The following is a 16487-nucleotide window of genomic DNA, read 5'->3' on the forward strand; positions in this document are numbered from 1 at the left end:
ACAATCTTCTCTAGGCAGGGAGTTGTGCTAAGTTGCTTATTAAAGGATCTCTCTCCTTCCAACATTAGCACCTTTATTTATGGGTGTGTTTATATATACATGGAGGATGTTTGAAACCCAAGTGATAGAAGCACCAGATCATACTGATTTAGCACCCTGTCTGGTGTTAAAAATTCCAAATGAGGAAATGAATAATGTGACCCCAAAGAATTTGCTGGTTTCATGTATGAAGACCAAGTATGCAAGTAGTAATTGTAAATTGGATTATATATCTTGTAACTGTTAATACTTTATTTGTAGTCACTCTGTGAGTTACAGGCAATTTCCATTCTAAAGACATGATATAAGCTGAGAAAATATTTTTTGAATAACAAAAGGAGGTAAAGGGAGAATAGAGGATATTCAATCCTATTTTCCTTAGATTTCCTCTAATCATCCTCCCCTGTCCAAAAGCTTATTACTCATTCAAGACTCAGCTCAGTACACAAACCCTTCCCTGAAATCTATCCTGGCCACCATAAACACCCCATTCTCTACTCTTTTGATTTCCTTAAATGCTTCAGTGTGTTTGGTTTGGTTGTTACTTAAAGCTCTTAGTGTCTTAATTTTTTTTTTTTTTTTTTTTTTTTTTTTTACTAAATGCACAAGTCTCTCCCACCTTAAGGGAGCTCGTATCCCTGGACTTCTTCTCTAGCTCCTCCTTAACTCTCTCCACTCCCTTCTTGAATTTTCTACACTTGTCATCTCCACTTTCCCATCTCCCATTCAACTCCTTCCAACTGACACAAACTCTCTTGCCAAACTTCCCCATGAGCTCCTTGTTGAATATCCAATGAGTACTTTCCTTTGCTTCTCAGGGGCATCTGACTCTGTGGACCACTCCCTTTTCCCTGAATCCCCCACTCTCCTGGACTCCTAGGTTCATTTTCAGGATCCTCTTCTTCTGCCTGTTCCCTTCATGCGCTTTTCTTTGGCTTCTCACCTACCACAGTCAGGCAGCACACTCTCATGGGCACTGTCAGATAGATTGTCCCTTTAGTGTCCCTCTGTCCTCCTTAAATTCCTTTCAGTTACAGACCTTTTAAAACAAACTTGCATTATCCTCCCCTCCCCAAGTGGACATACCAAAATAAATGCAAACATTTTGAAAACATTTTAGGTAATTCAGAGATTCTCTGAAGCCTATACATTTACCCTGCAGGAATCCACAGAAATCCCCCCTCCAATTCACCAGGTAAGTATCAGATCAACATGCTAATAAGTCCTGGATCTGTATCTCCATCATGGGCTCTCTCTTGGGCTTCAGATTTATTCATCAAACAACCTCCTAGACAAGTGTATGTGGATGTCCTACAAACACATCAACTTCAAACTCCACACATACAGAACTGAACTCTTTATCTTCCATCTTCCAATTTTTTGTCTTTCTGTGCTTATTATCTCAGTAAATTGGGTACTGTCTCTACCCAGTTGGCCAAGAATGACTCCTTCCTCTCCCTTCCCTATCACATCTAATCTGACATTTATTCAGTGTCTCACCAAGTCCTGGGATTCCTCCTTGGTATCTGTCAAATCCATACAGCTCTAGCTATTGCCACTTTATTGGCTGAGTTGATAATGATCATCATCATCATCATCATCATCATCTTTGGTCTTTTTTATTACAATAGTTTCTAAAGAGACGTTCCTACCTCTAGTTACACTCCTCTCCAGTCCAATCTCTATATATTAGTTAATCTTTTATATAAATATATTTGGGTCATTCCTGGCTTAGAACCATTGAAAGAGTTCTCATTAATCTCAGGATAGAGTCCAAACTTGGTAACTAACAGAGTGTACCTGTCCCTTTGTTATCTGTCTCTTGTCCCTTCTCCAGGGTTATCTGCACCATTCCCAACTCTACAGTTAGTCCTCCAAACTTTGTCCCTCAGGTAATCTTATAAGCTGTTCCTTCTGCCTAGAAGATTCTACTTTCCTACACCTATCTTTTCTATCTAGACAATTCTTACCCTTCAGATGTTGACTTAGATATCTCAGCACCTGGCTCTTAGCTGACATTCAAAAAACCCATCTGCTGATCCCCTATCTTAGCCCTTCTCTGACCCACTGGGATTGAGCTGCATGCTTTTCTTATGAGCATCATGCAAGGCCACTTCCATAAGAAAGCCCATACTCTCTCTCCTATAAACACAGGCTGTATTTTAATTGTGTACCTTTCTGTCACCCTTACTAGAGTGCAAGCTCCTGGGAGGCAGGAGTCATGTCTGCCTATTTATTGTAGCATTCCCTACACATGTCAAGGTGCTTGGCACATAAGTGCTCAAAAATGTTTAATGAATAAACAAGTGAATAGTAAACAACTCCCTGATAGCAGGAACTTCATGTCCATGTTCCACTATGTCTAGCATGGTAAAGGACTAATGATGCGGAATTAATATGCATTGTAGTGACTCAAACACTCCATGATGTGTGCTGTAAGCTGTTCCATGTCTTTATAATTGGTTTTTAAAACCAAGCTTATATCAAAGTGAACACTACAAAATTGGTGAGATTGTGTAAACCCCAATTTAATTTAATTTAAACTTTAAACTCCAGAGGGTTTGGCAGATGTCTAAAACCTAACACAAGAGCTATCCTAAAACACACACACATATACACACACATAACACCTAAAAGATGCAGGAAAAGAACACAGCTTAGGGGAAAAACAAAGCATTGGTATAGCATAATGGTTCAGGAATGTGTACCTTTTAGCTTCAACTTCTTATGCTAGGATATACATCCTGGTTTAGTTGAAATCTGGGCAGTGTTGATTGGGCACTGGCCAAAGAGATGATTTTTCCTGCAGTAAATCTGCTGTCCTACCTTAGCTACCAGGCTGCCTTTCCTTAGTCATTGTGACAATTGAGGTGCCAGGGCAGAATGTGTGAAATTGGAGGCACCACAACATTGATCTGTGACTGGAAATGGCTCCTTTCCATTTCCCACAGCTCAGTTTATTCTCCTCACCCCTATTCCAGGCAGATGCTAAAACCCTTTATTTAGAGCCCTTGCCAGAGTGGCTTTTCCTCCATCGGAAAAAAATGGATTTCACGATGCTGGGAGATTGCTCTCAATTCCTGGTGTTACGACCTCCATCCTTGTGATGGGTGGAGGACAGGTTTCTGTGACATCCACTTCTCTCTGACAGACTCATTATCCATTTCCATGACCTCCAGCTCCCATGCTTGCTGTCACATTAGCAGGGGAGGAACTGCGCAAGTGGAGACCGAAAAGGCTTTGCAGCAGTCAAATATCTGATGATCTGGATAGCTAAGCCTTTTCACAGATTCTGTTTACACACACAGAACTCACATCAAGATGCTGCAGATAGAACTAATTGATTGGACTGTACCTTGAAGATCTACTTGTGTGTGACAAACAGCACGCACCACCAAACAAGGGCATCACTAAGACAGACTTTAAAAGAAAAGTATCCTCTATTCTATGATGCAAACTTTAGGAACACTGCTGTGTTCTTGCTTTCAACCAGGTCCTCATTTCCTGTATTTTAGTGACCAGCTGCTATGAGACAATTTAATCTTGCTTAAAAGAAGGTTCTAACATTTAGATCTGTACCACCTGCCAGTAGGTACGAAAAACCCATACAATCTGCTTGGTTTTCTTTATAACTTAATATATCTATTCTGGGAAGTGTGTTATACAACAAAATTTCCTGTCAGTTAGAGGTCTGTATAGACTGTTATTAATATTTCAAATAAAACTACCAAGGCAAAGCAGTTAGAAACTTGCCCTTTGTAAAGTAAAATGGGAAGGGAAGCCAGGTTTGATACCTTGCAGGATTTGGGCTTTTGCACCAAAGGAAGATTCACCATGAAGCAAATGAAGTTTATGTTTCAGGGCCCTTCCAAGGACCGGAGGAGGACCCTAGTTATGTGTTCATAGGGTCATGTGCTTTTGTGTAATTTGCACAAATAAGATATTATTATATTTTTAAATTAATTAGGTTTTTTTTTCCTTAATGTGGTTTCCCCAAATGGTTTAAGTTTTAGGCACGACAAAACCTGGATAAGTCCCTGGTTGCACCTCTGCCTTGGAATGGCACCAGCTACATGACTGATTTTAGAAACTGTGTTAGCACAAATATTAGGGCTTTATAGGTATCTTTTTTTTAGGCTGATAAATTATAAAATGCTTTTCACATAAAATATATTTTGTTGGCCCTTTGATCTTTCTTTTCACATCAGCCTATGTATTTCTGGTTCCCACCTTTATTTGAAATGGGAGACTTGAAGCAATGTAATTTAGAGATTCTGTGTTCTAACACTGGAATTATACAGCCTGGGTTCAAATCCCACCTTTGCCACTTACTTGCTGTGAGGCCACAGATGAGCGACATAACAAATAAACAAATAAAAACAACTAACATTGACTGAATACTTTCAAGCACCTGGCATTGTGCTAAGTGCTTTTCACATATTTCACATATTATTTCATGCAAAGCTTATAGTAATCCCCTGAGATTGGCACCAATAATTACAGATGACACATTTGAGGATTGAGGGATTAAGAAACCAAGTCTTGCAGCTTGTGCAAGAATTCAGACCTTGGGGAAGCCTACCTCTAGATTCTGTTCCTTCCATGGCAGAGGGCATGCTATCTTTCTAAGTATGGATACGCCTCAGCTACCTCTTCTGTAAATCAGGTACAACAAATGGATGTTTGTCAAAGGATGGTTGTGGGGATAAAAGGAGATACTGTGTATAAGCCCTTAGGATAGTATCTGACACAAAGTTCTTAATAAATGTTAGTTTCAATTATTATTGTTATTTCTACAATTACCACTGCATTACTGCTCCTGAAAGGGGCTGTCTGATTCATTCGGTAAGCATTAATTAATGAAGTATTCTATGGAGAACGCCGTATGAGGCCCCATGGAGATTCAAAAGGAAGACAACATAGTCCTCATATCCAGGAAAATAAATCTGTTGTGTAGAGAAGATGAAACATACATAGAATAGCTATATATCATAAAGAGAGTAATACTTTCTAAATCTAACCATGACAATAAAGGTAAGTAGGGTATTAATGTTTAGTTGTCCCTACACTGATGATGACGCATTAGCATTAAACAGTCAGAAACACTCTCTACCATTGAAGGAGGTGGAGGAAAGAAATCAATACTTGCCAAGGCTCACTACATATCTGGAACTGTACTAGGTGCTTCATGCATGTTATTTCACCTCATTCTCACTACAATTCTGAGAAGGAGGTTCCATTATTCCTAATTTTGAGATGTTGAAAATGTGGCTGAGAGCAGTGAACTAACCTGCCTAATGAAACACATTGTAGTAGGTGGTAGCCAAGAGTTTATTCCAAAAGCCATCCTCTTTCTAGGACATCACTCTGAAGCCAGAACAAAGCCAACTGGTCCAGTAAGAATTAGACCCATGGCTCTAGATAACAATGTTAATACATAGTATATCACTTGTTACTCCAAGTGTGGTCCTTAGACCAGCAGCTTCCGTATCACCTGAAGCTTTGTTAGAAATCTCAGGCCCACTTCAGGCTTACTAAATCTGAATCTGCATTTTAACAAGATCCCCAGGTGATTTACATGCACAGCGAAGTCTGAGAAGCCCTGCTATAACCATCCAAACTGAGCTCCCTACTATATCAGAGTCCTGATGAACAGGAAAATGAAAATCATGGAGAGAGATCCCATGTGAATCTTCTCCCTTCTACTAGTATTCCGTTTGGAAATCTTTGGCCTAAAACTGACTGGCACTAAGGTTTTAGCTGTACTCACAAATTGGGTTGATCATTTTGCTTAGTATATTCTGTCAAATCTACTAAAATATTCACATAAAAAGTAAATAATTTAACAGGCCTTGACTTAAGGCTAGCAGTTATATTATAGCTGTTGGTTTCAAGCAGAGGCCCACAGGACTATCTTCCTGTGGTATGTTGGCTGTTCTGGAACCTCAGGAGAGAATGGCCATTTCATTGGAAGAAACAATGTACAGCTCTACTTCTTTCCCCTGCCCCCACTCCATTGGCAGAGGCTTAGGAATGCTGGCTAGATGCAGGCAGCTGGCGATGGGTACAGATCCCAGGGATCTCGAAACTCTGAGAAAGCTTCTGCACCATTGTCTCAAAGTGGAGTGACTACTGCAAATGGGAAGCCAGACCCTCTTCTGTCAGTTGACAGTTTGTTTTGGTAATCATTTGACTTAGAGGATTTGAATTTCCCCATTTTTCAAACAAGTATTTCTGACCATCTCTCACTAAACAAGAGCAACCTCCCCCCCCCCAAAAAGTAAATAATTTAACTATATTAAAACTGTTTATACTTATGTCTCAAAATGGCATTTACATCCAGAATATATAAAGAATTCTTACAACTCAATAATAGACAACCCTACAAAATGGGCAAAGGATTTAAATAGACATTTCTCCAAAGAAGATAAACAAATGGCCACTAAGCCCATGAAAAGATGCTCAACATCATTAACTATTAGGGAAATGAAAATCAAAACCACAATGAGATACTACTTTATACTCACTAGGATGGTTACAAGAAAGAAGGAAGATAATAACAAATGTTGACTAAGTGTGGAAAAACTGGAACACTTGTATACTGCTATTTGGAATGTAAAATGGTACAGCTGCACTGGAAAACAGTTTAGCAGTTCCTCAAAAAGTTAAACATAGAATTACCATTTGAGTCAGCAGTTCAACTCCTAGATACATACCCAAGAGCACTGAAAATATATGTCCATGCAAAAATTTGTACATGAATGTTCATAGCACAATTATTCATCATAGTTTAAATGTGGAAGCAACTCAAATGTCCATCAACTGATGAATAGGTAAAGAAAACGTAGTATTCCACACAATGGAATACTAGCCATAAAAAGGAATGAGTTCTGATACAAATTACAAAATGGATGAATCCTAAAAACATTACACAAAGTAGGAAGAAAAAAAAACCCACATACTATATGACTTCATTTAAGTGAAATGTCCAGAATAGGCAAATCTATAAGTAAAGAAAGTAGATTGGTATTTCCCAGGGGTTGTGGAGAGAGTGGAATGTGTGGTGACTATGAGCGAGTATGGGATTTCTTTCAGAGTGGTAAAAATTTTCTGGAATTAGACAGTGTTGATTGTTGCACAACTTGGTAACTATACTAAACACCATTGAATTGTACACTTAAGAAACATAAAAAATAAACTTTAAAAAATGAAGTTGCAACAGAAATAGTAGATAAGAGTTTGGGCTCTGGGTTCACATAGTTCATTTTCAGCAGGAGCCTTAAGGCAAGTTCCTTAACTTCAGTTTATGAAGTTACTTCATCTGTAAAATAAGGATAAAATACCCACCTTAGAGGTTGTGAGAATTAAAGGATATAACACAATGAAGCAGAGACAGTTAATTGACCTATTCTTCTGTTCTTCCTTTTTTTCCCACACCACTACAGTTTTAGCTGGGCACACAGTGTTCTTGTATGTTTAGACAATAAATGGCTTAGACATCCTTATGGCATCCTAAAAACCCTCTAGAGGGTCCACTTAAATCTTACTTGAAACCTAAACTTGCAAATAGTGAAGCATTAGATTAGATGATTCACTAAACTGCTGGTTCTTTTAGGCACTGTTAAAAACAGCCCTTTCTGATTTCCAAAGTTTGCAAAGAAGGCTAGAGTACCTTGAGTATAAAAGAAAATTAGGAGCTTATAAATTTAAGATAATGCATTGTCCAAGATTTTTGCAGGGATATGATGATGCTCTGTGACCAATTTACTACATTCATGAGGAATCTGGCTAGATAAGGAAAGCTGAAGGATTAAAGACATAAAATAATTACTGCAAAACCAGACTTCCACTGTTCCCTGCATGTCCAATTGATCCGAAGTTTGGGAGGTAAAGAGCTTATTAAATTAAAATGAACCTAAACCAAAGCCAATTAACATAATAGATGACCCTAGTGGCTTAATATAAGCCTGGGTGTGGGGAACTTTTATATCCGACTTTTTTTCTTGAGAAAATAGAAATTTAGGGAGTTGCCAGTCCCAGAAAAACCAAATGACCCAGTGTTCAAGAAACTTGACTTGATGAGGGAGACAGGACAGCACAGCGTTAAGAGCTTGGACTCGGGAGACAGAGGGATTTGAGTTCAAGTCCTAGCTCTACCACGAACCTGCTGTATAGCCCTGAGTTTCCTTGTCCTCACCTATCAAATGGGACTAATATTAGTTCCTATAATATAGGGTTGCTACAAAGATTAAATAAAATATCCATGTAAAGTATATAGCACAGATTTTGGTAAGTGTTCAATAAAAGTTAGGGCTTGTCATATGGTGGTGCGGCAAATAAGTGGGCTGGTTATCCAAAAGACCTTCACAATCCCTTCTCTCTTGCCTTTCTCTACAGTACAGGTGGGAACACTAAAATCCTTATTTCCCCAGACTCTCCTTACTCTAGGGTTGGCCATGCTACCTGGTTCTTAGCAATGAGATGTGACCAGAAGTTACTGGGTGGGGTTTTCAAGAAAGCTTTTTAAAAAGGTCAGGTTATATGGAAATGTTCCTCCGGCTTTTTGTCTTTTGCTCTCTGCACCGCCCCCCCCCTCCAACCTCCCCGCTTTTGTCTTGCATCCAGTTTGAAATGTTGGAAGGCCATCTGGTTTTTGTAGCCATGAGAATGAAATTCCCATTTAAGAATGGTGGAGCAGGAGGCTAGAAGGGGACCAGGACCTGATGCTGTCCTTGAACAACCGAAGGAGCCCAAGCTGCTGACCTCCCCAGGTATTTTACTTAAGAAAATGTGAGCCCCATTCTGCTTAAGACAACCAACTTTCCTGTTATTGGAGGCTAAACACATTCCTCATATCAGAAACAAAAAGGAAGATTTTTTTAATGTATTCAAGTTAGTTTCATACATATTCATCCATTCTGTGGTTGATGGTAACCAACTGCTATATTTGATATTTTTTTCTCTGATATGTTTTTTTTCTCTTTATGGAACCACATAAGTGAAATATTTCTTGCATCTAGGTTTTTATCTCCAATTTGATGTGGACTATCCCTTGACTGTTTCTTATTTACTTCCTTCGATTAAAATAAAAGATGTAATTCAGTGAGATTAAAAGATATATAATTCTACTTTTTGTAGGGGAAACTGGGATAAAACAAAAGTAAGGCAGGAACAAACCAAATGTTCTCTTGTGTTCTGCAAAGCTATAGAGTTTAGTAAGCTCTGTCTAGAGGACTGATTGATAAACAGCTGGCAGTGCAGTATTCCCTTATCATGTTAGATTGTTAAACAGGTTTTTGAGATCTCTTAAATGTGTATACTTGTCCACTCAACAAAGTTCTTATTTCTTCAAAGTGGTTATATTGGAGTCTGATTAAAAATGAACCAGGATGAATAAATAACTTTATGACTAGAAATTAAAAAAAAGTTGAACCTGTGCAAAAGCATCTTATTCACTACAGCAAACTTATTCTGTACAGTTTAGTTTTCACTACAAAATTTGAGTGGAATTTGAGTTAGATTCCTATGTATGGTATGGAAAATTGGGGTACATAGCTTTCTTCTAATTCTTCATTTTCTGAGAAATAAAATAAAATATCCAAAGCTTTTGTTTTGTTCCACTTACTTGGTGGCCTACTTTTGTCAACAAGCATTGGAAAAATTGCAGTTTAAAAGAAAAAAAGAAAAGAAAAAATGATATAAGGGGGAAAAAAAAACCAAACCCATCCACCAAAAGAGACCTGATCTTACTTGCTGTAACCTGATACCACCTAAACTATGCCACTTAAGATTAGAAATAAAGGCTCTAAAGCAAAGAGACAAAGACACTGAAAATAGAAATGAGGAACAACTATGAATTCTGAAAAATCCAAGAGATAAGATATGGTCGGGAAAAAAAGTAACCAGACAGCAGCTACCGGATTTAATGACATTGTCACAGAGTCAATACATGCAAACTTTTATCTGTATGACTAAATATTCACAGGTGGCGTGCTGCACCAATTTGTTTTGATGAAAAGTGGAACTTAAACTAAGTAAATATTGATAAAGGTCACATTTTATTCAAACCATATGTGGTCAAGAGACCTGGGTTCAATCATTAACAGCTGATTCCCTTCGGGCAGGTTAGGCTGATTTTCTGGGGCTAACTTCTTTGAAATGTGAGGCATTTGGTTTGTATATGAAAAATGCCCCACATGGTAGATTGAATTATGTACCCCAATTTAGACATATTTTTAATCTTAATCTGCATTCCTGTGGGTGTGAACCCTTTGTAAACGGGATCTCTTAAAGACGTTAATTTTTTTTTTTTTCCGAGTTCACCAACCACTTTATTCATTGTCCTCTCAACCCATCATCCCCATCGATCTTCTGACAAGTCTAAGAATAAGGGGAAGGGGATTCTGGTGTGCAGGTGTGGCCCAACTTAATGAGCATCCTTAATATGGATTACTGGAGTCCTTTATAAGCAAAATGAATTCACAGTGAGAGAAATCTAAGGGAAGGAGCTGAAGCAGGAAGCTGATGGAACACCAAAGAGAAAGAGAAGACACTGACATGTGACATGAGGCAGGGATAGAAGCCAAGGAACCCAAGGATGGCTGGCAGTTAGCACCAGAATGTTACAGACATTGGGGAAAAAGCATCACCTTGCAAACACCTTGATTTTGTACTTCTCCTAGCCTGAAAATCATGAGCCAATAAATTCCCATTGTTTAAACCAACCCATTATAAAGTATCTACTATAAAAGCCTGGCAAACCAAGACGCTCCATATTGACTGCCCAACTCACCCTACCTTCTGGCTATATCTACATTGTAGTGGTTATGCTGCTGCAGCTTTTGTATGTCCTCAAACCCTTCTCTCTTCTTTGGTAATAATCCTTTGAGAAACCATTAATTCCCCATTCTCAGGCCAAGTGGTTTAGGTGGGGGACTTGACTTCCAGCTCCAAAGTGAGCAGAGAAGTCAGGCTCAGACATTCACTCATTCTATCTTCCTGGCCACAAAGAGTGGATGGAAACATGACCCATCCCCGTGAAAAAGAGCCCTGGAGCCTTTGCTGAAGCTATGGGAAAGAAGTCCTTTTTCTTACAGAGCTGCTAAACTGGTAGTAGGTAAGACTGGAGCTGCTCATGGCCATCTTGGCCACAACATGGAGGAACCTGGCTTAGGATGAAGCCAAGACAGAGGGAAGGAAAACCAAGATACAGGGACAATGTCCTGATGACTTTGCATAGCCCTTGGATCCAGCCTGTCTGAACATAGCTGTATCCTCGATTCCTAGCAATGTGAGCCAAATTATTCTCTATTTTGTTTAAACTAGTTTGAATGGTTTTCCTACCACTTTTCTATCACTTGCAAAAGAATCCTAACAAACACACCTGACCACAGCCTCTGTTAGGTAGACAGCAGAACGTGCTACTTTACTTCTCCATAACTCCCCCATGTCCCAAGCTGACTGAGTGATGGGATGCATGACCCCAACCAGTCAGTCCATAGGCTGGTCAGCAACCGTGGCTTATGGACTGGCTTGACAAGATGAGCAGGGCCAATCAAATTCTACTCTCAGGATTTTAGAATTGGAAAACAGAGAAATATTCTCACTAGGAGGAAGACACCAGAATCTGTTAGATGATTTTAAGGTCCATTACAGTTCTAGCCTATGTAATGCTTATAAACAAAAGTAATTGGGTAAAATAAACTGACCGTTTTAGATAAGGTATAAAGTGCTGTATTTTGAATTAGAAAAACCTGGATTTGAATTCCCACTGGATTACTTTTAAACCATTTGACCTTAGGCTTAGTGATTTTGCTTTTGTAAGTCTAGTTCCTCATCTTTGAAAGAGAAATAAAAATAAGCTACTTCATTTGGTGTTACTGTGATGTCTGGATGAAATGATAGCGTATCAAGTGTCATCATGAATAGCTCACAGCAGGTACTCGATAAGCTTTACTTCCTACCTGACTCATCATTGATCATTATAAAATATTTATTAAACACTCAAGATGTATGACACTGTGCTTAAGATTTAATGATTTCTGAGCATTGAACCATTAAAAAACAGGCAAAACAAAATAAACAAAACCTTCGATGGAACAATACCTTCAGAAAAAAAAAGACCTGTTGTCTCAGCTCAGCTACTCCAGGGTCAGTAGGTCTTCTCATTTTTGTTTTATATGTAGCAGAAGGATGAGAAGAAGCTTTGGCACATTGTGAGAGGAAGGTGAACAGGACCGTGAAGTTCACGAGGGCAGGGGATGTGACCTATTATGGTCCCAGTTCCTTAACGGGGCCATTAACAGTGGCTGGTGCAGAGTAGGCTCTTAACAAACATTTGTTGGAAGAATCATCTAATCCCACCTCCTCATTGTGGAGATGTGGAAAACATGGGATAAGAGAAATAATCACAACCATTAATTAGCTAGCATTATTGAGCTTACTCTGTGTTTATACGTGCACTCACAGAGTGCATTTTCATAACTGTTTTAGTTTATCTAGTCAGTGATTTTGGGCAAGAAAGATAGGCAGGTATCATCAGCACCATTTTACAGATGAAGAACTCAAGCCTAGCAGGTTTGCATGTAGTAGGATATAAAACCAAAGTTGTTTTCATATGTAAACAATGATTTAGTTCTCCTCCTCCACACCCCCCATGCTTCCCCAAGTCACAACAATACCATTAAAAATACTTTAACTGATTTTCTTTTCCTTCAAGTGTTTAAAAGCTCATTCTGCCCTGTTTTCAGTTGTCAGTGATTTGGGCTCTAGTTTTAATGGGCTAGCAAAATCATTTTGAAGGAAAAGAGGAGAGAAAAGGGTTTTGTGAGTGAAAAGATAAAAATGCATGTAGCCCAAGCAACCTGCCCCTGAGATTTTGCCATGGCCTCCCGTGAAGGTCACTTCAATCAGTTCCCTCCCTCCACAGCCAGCTTCCTGGTCTCTTGCCTTTTCTCTCAGTATAGTTGACCAGCAAATTGAACAAGGCAGAGGTGAATTGACTTCACAGGAGCAACCCTCAACCAGTGAAGGATGGATGTTAAAGGATAAATACACCAGTTTTCTGGTTCCTTAGGGAGACAGTTCTCAGATGATGTCCTTCCTAGATGTTCCCCACCCAGATGGAGTCCTGGGCACCCACAGCACCTTTATTGACTTCTCTTCTCTGTCTCCATCCCCACTCGCTCTCAGTGCTTTCTGGAATCACTTCCCAAATATGTTATTTGCAACAAAATTCTTGTTGGAAGGGAACCAACAAGACAGAGGGTATGGGGCCAGAACCAGGAGGTCAGAAAAGAAGGAGCAGGAGGGAGTTAGTAGATTGTGAAATGGACCCCAGAAAGGAAGGCTGTTGGATTGCCCATGACAATGTTGGGTCAGAGACTTCAACAGTTTTCTTAGTTTGCCAGGGATGCCATGGCAAATACCACAAACATGACTGGCTTAAACAACAGGAATTTATTGGCTTACAGTTTGGAGGCTGCAAGTCCAAAACCAAGCTATCACCAGGCCATGATTTTCCTGGTATCTGTAGGATGAAAATTTTCACCAGCATTTTCCTGGCTGGCTTGCTCATAATCCTTGGGTTTCCTTGGCTTAGAGATGCAACTCTGCCTATGTCACATGGCTAGCTCTCTTCTTCTCTGGCTTCTACTTCTGTGCAATTGTTCGTGTCTCTGTCTAGATTTCTTCTCCTTACAAGGATTCCAGTTGTTTGTATCAAGGTCCACCCTGATTCAATTTGGCCTTGTCTAAAAGTGATCTTCCAAGATCCTATTCACAATGATTCCACACCTTAACTAATAATAACATCTTCAAAGGTCCTATTTACGAATGGGCTCCAACGACAGGACTTTTGTCAGGGACATGATTCAATCCCCAACAGCAAACACCACCCAACACTCATTTTAAATGTGTATTGGTCTATGTCTGTTTGGTCAGCAGGTAGGAAGGAGCTTTGTTCTTTAATTGAACGTGACTGAGGCTTCTCTTTGTCCCCTGTACCTCTCCCACGACTTCTCATTACCCCCAGGGTTCAAGAATCCCTATTGGAGGGTTGGGGGAAGAAACCATGTACCTCGAGAAGTCAACTGATCAAGCTTGAGAACTCCCCAGAAACGGTACAGTAGTTAGTGAAATACCCTCATTGCTTATACAGCTTGCCTTAATGAATTACGATCAAAACTTGTATCCAGGCCTTCTGTCTTACAAGTCCAAAGTGCCTCAGTTTGAATTCTGACTCCACCATTTGCAAACAGTGTGAGCTTGGGCAAGTCACTGAGATTTTCTCAGTTGCCTCTTCTGTAAAAAATTGGACATTAATAGCACCTACCTCATTGGGCTATTATGAAGATTCAAGAAATTAACATTTTCAAAGCATTTTAAAAAACAGCACTTGGCATATCATAAGTGTTTGCTATCATTATTGCCATCCCCATCATTATCATCATGTTTATTGTAATTGCATCATTTTGGTTGTGGGAAAGACAGTCAATAGGATACAAGAAAAAGCCAAGGACTCCAAATCCTTGACTTGCAGAGTTCTAGATAACACAAGCGCTAAATTATCACATGAGATGTTGTTGGGTACAGCTGGCTGACAGCTTAGGATCTTATGGATATCACTAATATTTTCTCTCTCACAATGTGTGTAGATTGGAAATGATTTTAAAGTTTCAGGTGCTCCAGGCAAATCTGAAGGATGCTGTGGATCCCTAAATAAACCTACGCTGAAGGCAGAGAGTGAGAATGTGTCATTTGAAACTACAGTGGAAAGTTCTGGAAGTTGTAGTGGCCCACGGTCTTTAGGATTCCACAGAGATGCCCATAGAAACAAAATGACCTGTGATTTTTCTAATAAAGGCCATATGACAGTGACAATAACTGATACAAAGCAGTTCTGGGCCTCAAGATTTCTCTTCATTTGAGGGCCCAAAGAGCAGCACTGCAACAAAAGCAAATTGAAATTGCCTCTCCTACAGGACTGGAAATATCAAATGCAGGGTATGGTGTAGCCTTTGAATCCACAGGGTAGCAAAGTAAAGGTCAATTACCTCACTTAGAGGAATGAAAGGCATGTAGTAAAAGTCAAATAGATATGCCATTACATAATATGTTTCAAGCATGAAAATGAGGATTTTCTATTGCTGGGTTATATTTAATGCACTGGTAAGCACACGAGCCTTATGACAAAGAGTAAGACACAAGGCTGGCAGTGAATCTGCCCGACAGAGCGCTCTCTGTTCTATGGAGGTGACTTGTGGGACAGTGCTGTCACTGTTGATTGGTGTCAGGACCCTGCTGGGAAGCAGGGAAGCTGGCCTCATAATCCGTCAGACAGAGCCAGGAGGAACAGGTGCTTCTACAGAGTGGCTCTAGGGATTTCAGGCCACCAAGGCACTCTCAGCTGTGCTAGACCAGCTTCTCTGTCTCTAGTCTGTCCTGATCTGTTGTAGATTGAATTGTGTTCCCCACAAAGACATGTTCATGTCCTTACTCTCAGTCCTGTGTCTGAACTCATCTGTAAATGGCATAGTCAAGTCCCAACCCCTAGTCCTGTGGGTGTGGACTCATTTGTCAATAGGACTTTCGATTATGCCAAAATGAATCAGGGTGTGCCTTAATCCAATATGGCTGAAATCCATATAAGGTGGGAAAATTGGACATGGAAGTGGAAGCCAGATAAGGAGACAGATAGAGGCCACGGGATAGAGGCAGAGATCAAGCGCCACCAGAATGTTTATATGTGCACTCACAGAATGCATTTTCATAATTGTGTTTTATTTCATCTATTCAGCAATTTGGGGCAAGAAAAACAGGCAGGTATCCCTATCCTCATTTTACAAATGAAGAACTTAGGCCTAGAGAGTTTGCATGTCGTAGGATATAAAACAAAACTTGTTTTCATATGGAAACATAATAATTTATTTCTCCTCCACACCACCCACATCCCCCAAGTCACAACAATACTATTAAAAATACTTTCACCATCACCTGATAATACCTTGATTTCGGACTTCCAACTGCAAAGATTGTGAGATAATAAATTCCTGTTGTTTAAGCCAACCAGCCTGTGGTATCTGTCAAAGCAGCCCTGGAAAACCAAGATACCTGTGAACAGGTACCTTGGGCTTCCCTCCTTCCCTGACATTCTTCTGATGGTCCCAACATTGCTTTGGACCCAGCTCTGCACTGGTAAATTAGGTTTAACCACATTATTCCAAAGTCTTATGTCTGTGACTCTTTATTCTGAGGCTCTTCGTCCACTCCATGGCCCACAGCTTCTCATTTCCATTGTTAACCAGGATTAATGTGCATACATCCTGGCTTCTGCATTTTTTGATGATTTAATTTGGCATGTTTGACACTGATCTGTTGCATTCTGACCATCTCCAACACACTGGTTCTTTTGGAAGGGCCCTTTCCTTTAAAGCAATTACCTGGCTATG

General features: G+C 39.7%; 1 protein-coding gene and 1 non-coding gene across 9 annotated transcripts in view; one reads left to right on the forward strand and one right to left on the reverse strand.

Moving 5' to 3' along the window:
• NTNG1 (netrin G1) overlaps nucleotides 1-16487 on the reverse strand; it is a 377727-nt gene that overhangs the window by 87293 nt on the left and 273947 nt on the right. The gene's annotated exons all lie outside the window — the stretch shown is intronic.
• Nucleotides 5886-6021, forward strand: LOC119528372. Its single transcript, XR_005215676.1, has one exon. It is a non-coding gene; the product is annotated as a small nucleolar RNA SNORA2/SNORA34 family (small nucleolar RNA).

This window comes from Choloepus didactylus, chromosome 2, assembly GCF_015220235.1.
Source record: "Choloepus didactylus isolate mChoDid1 chromosome 2, mChoDid1.pri, whole genome shotgun sequence".
Taxonomy (NCBI): Eukaryota; Metazoa; Chordata; class Mammalia; order Pilosa; family Megalonychidae; genus Choloepus; species Choloepus didactylus.